An 8,710-nucleotide genomic window follows, 5' to 3' on the forward strand; every position below is an offset into this window, starting at 1 on the left:
AGATCTAAAATGTGTTGGCAAAAAATATTTTGATTTAATGCGAGGTATTTGAATGATGGAATGTTTTTATTTAGATATTAAATATAAAAAAACAAGTTTTTTTTAATGAAAGTAAGGAGCGACATTAAAACTTAAAACGAACTCCGTTAGAAATTACTCCGTATATGAAAGGGGCTTTTCCTCCTCGATACCTCGCTCCTTACGCTAAAGTTTTTTATTGTTTTAAAAAGTAGAGTTGCGAGAAAGAATCAAACTTTAGCGCAAGGAGCGGGGTGTCGAAGAGGAAAAGCCCCTTTCATATACGGACTAATTTCTGTTCGTTTTAAGTTTTAATGTCGCTCCTTACTTTCATTAAAAAAAACTTGTTTTTTTTATTTAATTTCTGAAAGTTTTTGAATTAATGCATGTCTGATTTTGGCTCTTCGTACATAAATTACTAAAATGAAATTTGCATATTAATTCTTTTTTTGGCTAAATGGCTTTCTCTTAGTTTTGATCAGACGATTTTGAGAAATAAGGGGTGGGGAAGGAGGTCTAGTTGCCCTCCAATTTTTCGGTTACTCAAAAAGGCAACTAGATCTTTTAATTTTTAACGAACGTTTTTATTTGTAAAAAAACGTAACTTAAGAATTAACTTACGTAACAAACGTACATAACTTACGTTACGTTTTATCCCAATTCTTTAAGAATGACCCCTGAATCAGAAAGGCAGTAGAATAAATAGTTGAAATTATTTAAAAATTTTTTAGCATAAAGAGCGAAGTATTTATCTCCTCCTAAATACCTCGCTCTTTATGCTAAAGTATTTTTAGAACCCTTCATATGCGTAATAATCTCTGTTCGTTTTAAGTTTTAATACTTCTCCTTACTTTCAATTGAAAAAACTTTTTCATGTTTATATTTTCATTGTTTTTTTTTATAGTAATGCTAGAAAGTCCTGCGCCCTTTTCATTGAATTTCTCTTCCCCCATGAAATACTCCTCCAAGGAAAGATCCTCCCATATACCCCCCTCCCCTGAACCCCACACCCAAACCAAAAAAATCCCCCTGATAACGTCGGTACACTTCCCAGTAACCATTACTGTATGTAAACATTGGTCAAAGTTTGTAACTTGCAGCCCCTCCCCCAGGGACTGTGGGGGGTAAGTCATCCCGAAAGACACAGTTATTATGGTTTTCGACTATGCGGAACAAAATGGCTATCTCAAAATTTTGATCCGTTGACTTTGGGAAAAAATGAGCGTGGGAGGGGGCCTAGGTGCCCTCCAATTTTTTTGGTCACTTAAAAAGGGCACTAGAACTTTTCATTTCCGTTAGAATGAGCCCTCTTGCAACACTCTAGGACCACTTGGTCGATACGATGACCCCTGGGAAAAAAACAAAAAAAAACAAAAAACAAATAAACACGCACCCGTGATTTGTCTTCTGGCAAAAAATACGAAATTCCACATTTTTGTAGATTGGACCTTGGAATTTTTTCTATAGGGTTCTCTGATACGCTGAATGCGATGGTGTAATTTTCGTTAAGATCCTATGACTTTTAGGGGGTGTTACCCCCTATTTTCCAAAATAAGGCAAATTTTCTCAGGCTCGTAACTTTTGATGAAAAAGACTAAATTTGATGAAACTTATATATCTAAAATCAGCATAAAAATCCGATTCTTTTGATATATCTTTTAGTATCGAAATTCCGTTTTTTTAGAGTTTCGTTTACTATTGAGCCGGGTCGCTCTTTACTACAGTTCGTTACCACGAACTGTTTGATATCAATGCGGAAATTGAGTTGCAGCTTTCCGTTTTAGAAGGCGAAGGCCGAAATTTTCGAAACCAAGGCTGGAGTTGCAATAAACTCTTAGTTCCAATCATTTTCAATAATTTTGCTTGTTATCCATAAGTACGCTATGAGAGCCTGTATCACACCTTAAATACCAATACAGTTATGAAAACTCCTATCTTGCCCATGATAAGCCTTTGGTATGAACTTGGCGCCTCCTCCAAGCCCGCGCTCCGACGCGTAGATCGTTCTACAACACTATACACGGGAACACAATTTTGTTTTGTTGCATACTTATCTTAGATACCAATACTGGTATCTAAGCTGTGCTCCGACTTTTAGATTCAGACTGCCAGTTTCCTGTCTCCAGCCGCTAGCATCGCTACTGCGCACTGTGTCCTAAAAATAAATCGAGTTTTCATAACTGTATTGGATCTAAGCAGTGGCTTGTACAGAAGTTTGATCCTGGTATAGATGGGATTGTCATCAGGCCAGTATTCGTGAGGACTAAAAGCGGTGGGGTAATTCATAGGCTGTTATTTGATACTTTTTGTCAAAGGGGTATTTATACCCAATCCTAGAAACGAAGTACTTTAAACCACAGTCTAGTCCCCGTTTTGAATCTTATTATTTGGGATTAATGCTTTGGAAAGAATGGATTTTCAAAAAGTCCATGATAACGAACTGTCAGTAACCTATTATAATCGAAACTCCAATCCACAAAAGTGCGGCACCATTATGCATCTAGAAAGAATATTCTGATTCAAAATATGTAAAATGTATTAAGTTTAAAGGTAGTCATTAAATATTATTATCATGTGTACATTTGTATTCTTTGATGACCAAGGAGAGTAACCTCCAAAAGTGATCCAGCATCAATGAAAATCTTAACATTCATTTTTGGGCGCCCAAAAACATGTCAGAGAATTTTGAAGCTTTCAACTATAAAAGAGCGATTTCTTAACATTCATTTTTGGACGCCCAAAAACATCTCAGGGAATTTTGAAGCTTCCAACTGTAAAAGAGCGATTTCTTAACAATCATTTTTGGGCGCCCAAAAACATCTCAGAGAATTTTGAAGCTTCCAACTATAAAAGAGCGATTTCTTAATATTCTTTTTTGGGCACCCAAAAACATCTCAGAGAATTTTGAAGCTTCCAACTGTAAAAGAGCGATTTCTTAACATTCATTTTTGGGCGCCCAAAAACATCTCAGAGAATTTTGAAGTTTCCAACTATAAAAGAGCGATTCCTTAATATTCTTTTTTGGGCGCCCAAAAACATCTCAGAGAATTTTGAAGCTTCCAACTATAAAAGAGCGATTTCTTAATATTCTTTTTTGGGCGCCCAAAAACATCTCAGAGAATTTTTAAGCTTCCAACTATAAAAGAGCGATTTCTTAACATTCATTTTTGGGCGCCCAAAAACATGTCAGAGAATTTTTAAGCTTCCAACTATAAAAGAGCGATTTCTTAACATTCATTTTTGGGCGCCCAGAAACATATCAGAGAATTTTGAAGCTTCCAATTATAAAAGAGCGATTTCTTTTACTTTTGTTTCACAGGTGCGTGTTTATTTGCTTTTTTACGAGGGGTGACAGTATTGCACCAGGATTTCGGGGAAAATTTCATTTAAACGGAAAACTTGTGTTCTAGTCTCTTTTTCGAGAGCAAAAAATATCTGGATGACATCTAGATTTTGTTCCGAGGCCGATCGCAGCCAAAAATAGCGTCACGTCAAAACTTTAAGGTAGCCGTTTTAAAAAGATTGATTAAAAAAAAACCTTCGCGAAAAAGAAGTTTTTGAAATAAAAGTAAGGACCATATTAAACTTAAGAGCGGAAGAAATAAAAACCTACAATAATTCAAATGCGTTACGATCAACAATTACTATAAAAAAGGAAACTCAAACTAAATAGAAATTAAATTAGCAACCATAGCCCAAACAATTTACAACATGTACCAATATAAATGAATAAATAAATATGAAAACGAATAAAGCTTAAATTGAATATGCAAATCAAGCTTAAAACGAACCAAAGACTTTGACTATTGAAGTGTAAATGAAACCCAAAACGAAAAGAACTTAAATAAACAATCATAGCCAGCAAACATACAACAGGTACTAATATAATGATTAAATAAATTCTAAAGCGAGTAAACTTAAACTAAATATACAAATCAAGCTTAAAACGAACAAAATCAATACAAAAATGAGTTTGGGTACTCTCTCCTTCCCTAACTATAGTACTCTAAAACCCACTGCAACTTATGGGAGCCCTAGCCTAACCAAGATCGGACCCCCGAACGCCCAAAATTAACGATATTTACTCTAAAACTTATGGGACCTAACCCCTGTCTCTCCATCAGACACACTTCAAAGGACCTTTCTGTCCCTCCATCACCAGAAATCAAAGTTCTGGCTCCCTTTTTGAGCGACCAAAAGTATTGTAGGCCAGCTAAACCCCCTCCCATGTAGGCCAGCTAACGCCCCTCCCATGCCGTTTCCCAAAGTCGTCCGATTAAAATTTTGAGGCGGTCATTTTGTTCACCATAGTCGAAAGATCTAACAACTATGTCTTTTAAAATGACTTGAACTCCCACAGCCCCTGGGGGAAGGGATGAAAGCTATGAAGTTTTTCCATTGTTGACATATAGCATTGACTATTGGGAAGCACACAGATACTTTTTTAGGGGGTTCTGGCCAGGGGGGGTGTTACGTTGAAGGATCGTTCCACGGAAGAATTTTTCGTGTGGGAGCGTAAAGAGCGAGATATTCTGGAGGGGCGACCTCCCGTATATGTTTAATAATTTCTGTTCGTTTCAAGTTTTAATGTTGAATCTTTCTTTCAGTTGAAAAACTTATTTTGTTGTTGTTGTTGATTTAAGTAACAAAAAGATATGCATTTTGTACGATTTTTGAGCTAAAACGATACAATGATTCCTAATCTGTATAATTAAAGAACTAAACTGGGCCCTTGGCTCTTCCAGCATCATCCAGCACTAACAACTTCTCATCAGAATGGTTGACTGCTTGTCTGAAGGACAAATTAGGCCCTCCGACACCATCCCTTCAGAAAAATTTTCTTTGTCGATTCCAGCACATGTAAACAAATGTATATTATACCATATTACTACCTTATTATACCATACCATATATACTTTAAACCATATTACTATGGTAGACACTACCAGAGCAAGACATATGTAACCCCAAGGAGGACAATTTCTAAGACGTCATTGAGTAAAGAATTCAACTATAAATCAGAAAACAGATTTTAGGGCTCACAGTTCCCCGCTGTGAAGATATTTATAAACTTTTATGTCACAGAATCATAGGTGTTCTTGATTATCTCAATTACTGCTAACAATTTCTTAGCAACTAGTTTTGTACCTGGATGGAAAGATAAATATTGACTAACAAAATACTGTTGCCGACAATTTACTTGAACGGATGATCTGCCAAAAAATTCAAATGCGAAACCACGAAACAAACAATTATTCAAAATAGCGTTTACAACTCAAAATAAGCACAAAATTGATATGCAGAACCCAAATACGAAACACAGGAAAAATAATGACAATAAACATATCTTTTTTAATCGGGTATGCTAAATTTAGAGTCACGGGTGTATTTATTCAAAGAAACTATTTTTCTTTTTCACAAAATTTGTTACTATTTAATAATCAAAACTGAGCTAGTGCTGTGTGACAGGCTGAGCTAGTGCTGTAGTGAACTAAGTCATCATCCAGTGTAAAATCAAGTTGAGTTTTGACTCAACGCAGAAATAATTAACTCCGTGATGCACTCCGTCCTCCACCATGGCCAGCTTTATTAGCAGTGATGTAGGATGATAGTATTTTGTTCAAATCGGAAATCAGTACCGATTTTGTAATCTTTATGGTTATAACTAAAAATAACAATCCAAAAAGATTTTGAAAATACTTTTTTTCTATTTTCATTGAAAAGAGTTAAAAGAAAATTAGCAAAACAAGCCCCTAAATTTTAAACAATAGATTGTTGTGTCATCAGTCATGAATAATTAAGGTTTCTTTCCCCCTCCCACTACATTTTCATGAACTGGCAACCCCGGACTTGAAGCGCTAGTTTTCTATAATCCTGCAAACATAGGGAAATATCACCAGTTGGTGTATTTGCACTAGTTTTATTAATACTTTTTTTAAACTGAAAGTAAGGAGCAACGTAAAAACTTTGAACCAACAGAAATCACTACGTATATGAAGGAGATTGCCTCCTAATGAACACCTCCTTCTTTACGCTAAAGTTTTTTAAGTAATTTTGAAAAAAACTTCTTATTGTTCCAATTAAACGAACATAGTGTGCCAGAAGTCGTTTTTAAGGAATTGAGACAAAATTCAAACTTTAGCGTAAAGAGTGAGGTGTTGAGGAGGTGACAACCCCCTTCGTAGTCGTAGTAATTTCTATTGGTTTTAAGCTTTTATGTTGCTCCTTACTTTCAGTTGAAAAACTAGCTATTTTATTTAATTTCTGATCTTTTTTAAACAATCCCAGGAAACTTGGCCCCACCTCCACGGAGAAGTGCCCTCTCTTTGGATATATACTCTAGACAATTCAATCCCGGTGAAAATTTATCCAGGACAATTACCCTTAACCAGACCACGCGTAAAATTGAGACGGAAAAGAGAAAGCAAGAAATATGAAAAGAACTTTGTATAGGAATTCTGGCAAATTCCCCCAGTGTATAATTTCTTTTGACATGTTCACCCCCTGGAAACATCCTTCCCCATGGAAATTTCCTCCGTGACAAAAAAAGCAGAAAATTCGTCTTCCCACCCTAAAATGTATGCATGCTTCCCAATAACAAATACTATTCGTAAACAATAGACGATTTTTATATCTTAAAAGACCTCTCCCCTGGGGCTCTTGGTATATCAAAAGTTACTGACCCTTTCAACTATGATAAACAAGATGGCTATCTCAAAATTTTAATCTGATGATTTTGGGGGAAAGGGATGGAGAGGAGGGCTAGTTTCCCTCCAATCTTTTTGGTCACTTAAAAACTTGGCACTAGAATTTCTGTTCTAATGAGCCCTCTCACGATATCCTAGCGCCACTGGGTCGATAGATCACCCCCAGAAAAAAAAATAATAAACACGCATCCGTGATCTTCTTTCTGGCAAAAAATACAAAATTCCATTTTTATGCAGATGGAAACTTGAAACCTTGGCGTTCGCCGATACGCTGAATCTGATGGCGTTATTTTCATTAAGATCCTATGACTTATAGGGGGTGTTTCTCCCTTTTTTTCAAATTCTCTCAGGCTCGTAACCTTTCATGGGTAAGATTTTAATTTCCGTTCGGATGAATTATCAAATTTTTCTCTAATGCTCTGGTAACCCTCTAGCCCGCTAGTAGGAAAAAAAAAAAAAAAAAAAAAAAAAAAAAAAAAAAAAAAAAAAAAAAAAAAAAAAAAAAAAAACGGGAAACACATCAGTACTACCCATGCAAAAAGGAATTTTTTCTTTTTTGTTCAAGGTGGAGGACTGTAGTTGTCCTATATAAGGTTTTTGATCATGTTGAGTCCAATGTTGCACTGATTATTTCAATTTGGCACCATTTGCGAGAGGTTCCAGGATCTTTTTCGAGATCACCATAAATAACCATAAAATCACCATTCGCAAATAAACTTTTACTTTTTAAGATTAACCGAAAGAATTGTTAAGCTTTCTGATTCAGTGTCAGATGGCAACCTTTTCTCATTGGGGATTTTTTTTTTCAAAAAAAGTTTTTCAACTTTTGGTTACGGTGGGCTGTGGTTAGCGCGGTGGGCGATTTTCCCTTCGTCACCTTTAGCTCTAGCTGTATTTTTCTCAACTTTGCCTTGTTTAATGATAATTAATATAATTTTTAAAAATTTATTTTAGTTTCATCCTTAAAAACTAAATTTAGTTTACTCTAATATTTAGTTGTTAGGTGATGTACAGCTTTGGTCTAAAATAAAAATCCCAAAATATTTTAGCAATAATTCTATTTAATAAATCCAAGGACAAAAATAATTTCTATGATACTTTACAGCTTTTTGAACAACAACCGTCTTTAGACAACAACTTAGGCATAGTATACTATGTTCGAGCTGGAATGATGCACATATTTTCAATCTGTATAATTATAAACATAAAAAAAAAAAGTTTTTTTTTTAACTGAAAGTAAGGAGCGACATTAAAACTTAAAACGAACAGAGATTACTCCGCATATGAAAGGGGCTGTTACCTCTTCAACGCCTCGTTCTTTACGCTAAAGTTCGACTCTTCCGTTCAGCTCTACTTTTTAAAACAGTAAAAAACTTTAGCGTAAAGAGCGGGCAAATACAACGTAGAAACAATAGGGAAAGTTTTTTCATTAGGGAAACAACAATAGGGGAATTGTTGAACTATTCAACAATAGGGAAAGTAATTTCCATTGTCTTGAAAAAACTTTCCCTATTGTTTCTACGTTGTATTTGTTTGTTATGGAAAGGCAGTGTGGTCTTCGTCGCTATTTTCGTAAAGAGCGGGGCGTTGAGGAGGTAACACCCCCTTTCATATACGGAGTAATTTCTGTACAAATACAGTAAAAATGTGACACCATGTCTGAATGATTTGAATCGCACAGTGGGTCCAACCCCACCATCCTCCCAGCAGAAATATAGACATCATTTTTGGTTCCTCCAATCGGCTTGAAGCTTGTCAAACAACTCAATCCATTTTATAATTCCAGTAAAATAAATAAATAGACATTAAAAGCACTATATAATGCCAAGGTGTCCATGAATAATGCGCTATTCACCTCAGAAAAGAGTTTATAGTGAGGATTTAGGATGCATCATTAAACAGAAACTTTAATTCATATTGAAAAGCAAATTTGACCGCTTATAATTACATTTTTGATTATATTGCTTTTTATGCTTCATTACATT

The sequence above is a fragment of the Artemia franciscana genome, chromosome 12 (genome assembly GCF_032884065.1).
Source record: "Artemia franciscana chromosome 12, ASM3288406v1, whole genome shotgun sequence".
Taxonomy (NCBI): domain Eukaryota; kingdom Metazoa; phylum Arthropoda; class Branchiopoda; order Anostraca; family Artemiidae; genus Artemia; species Artemia franciscana.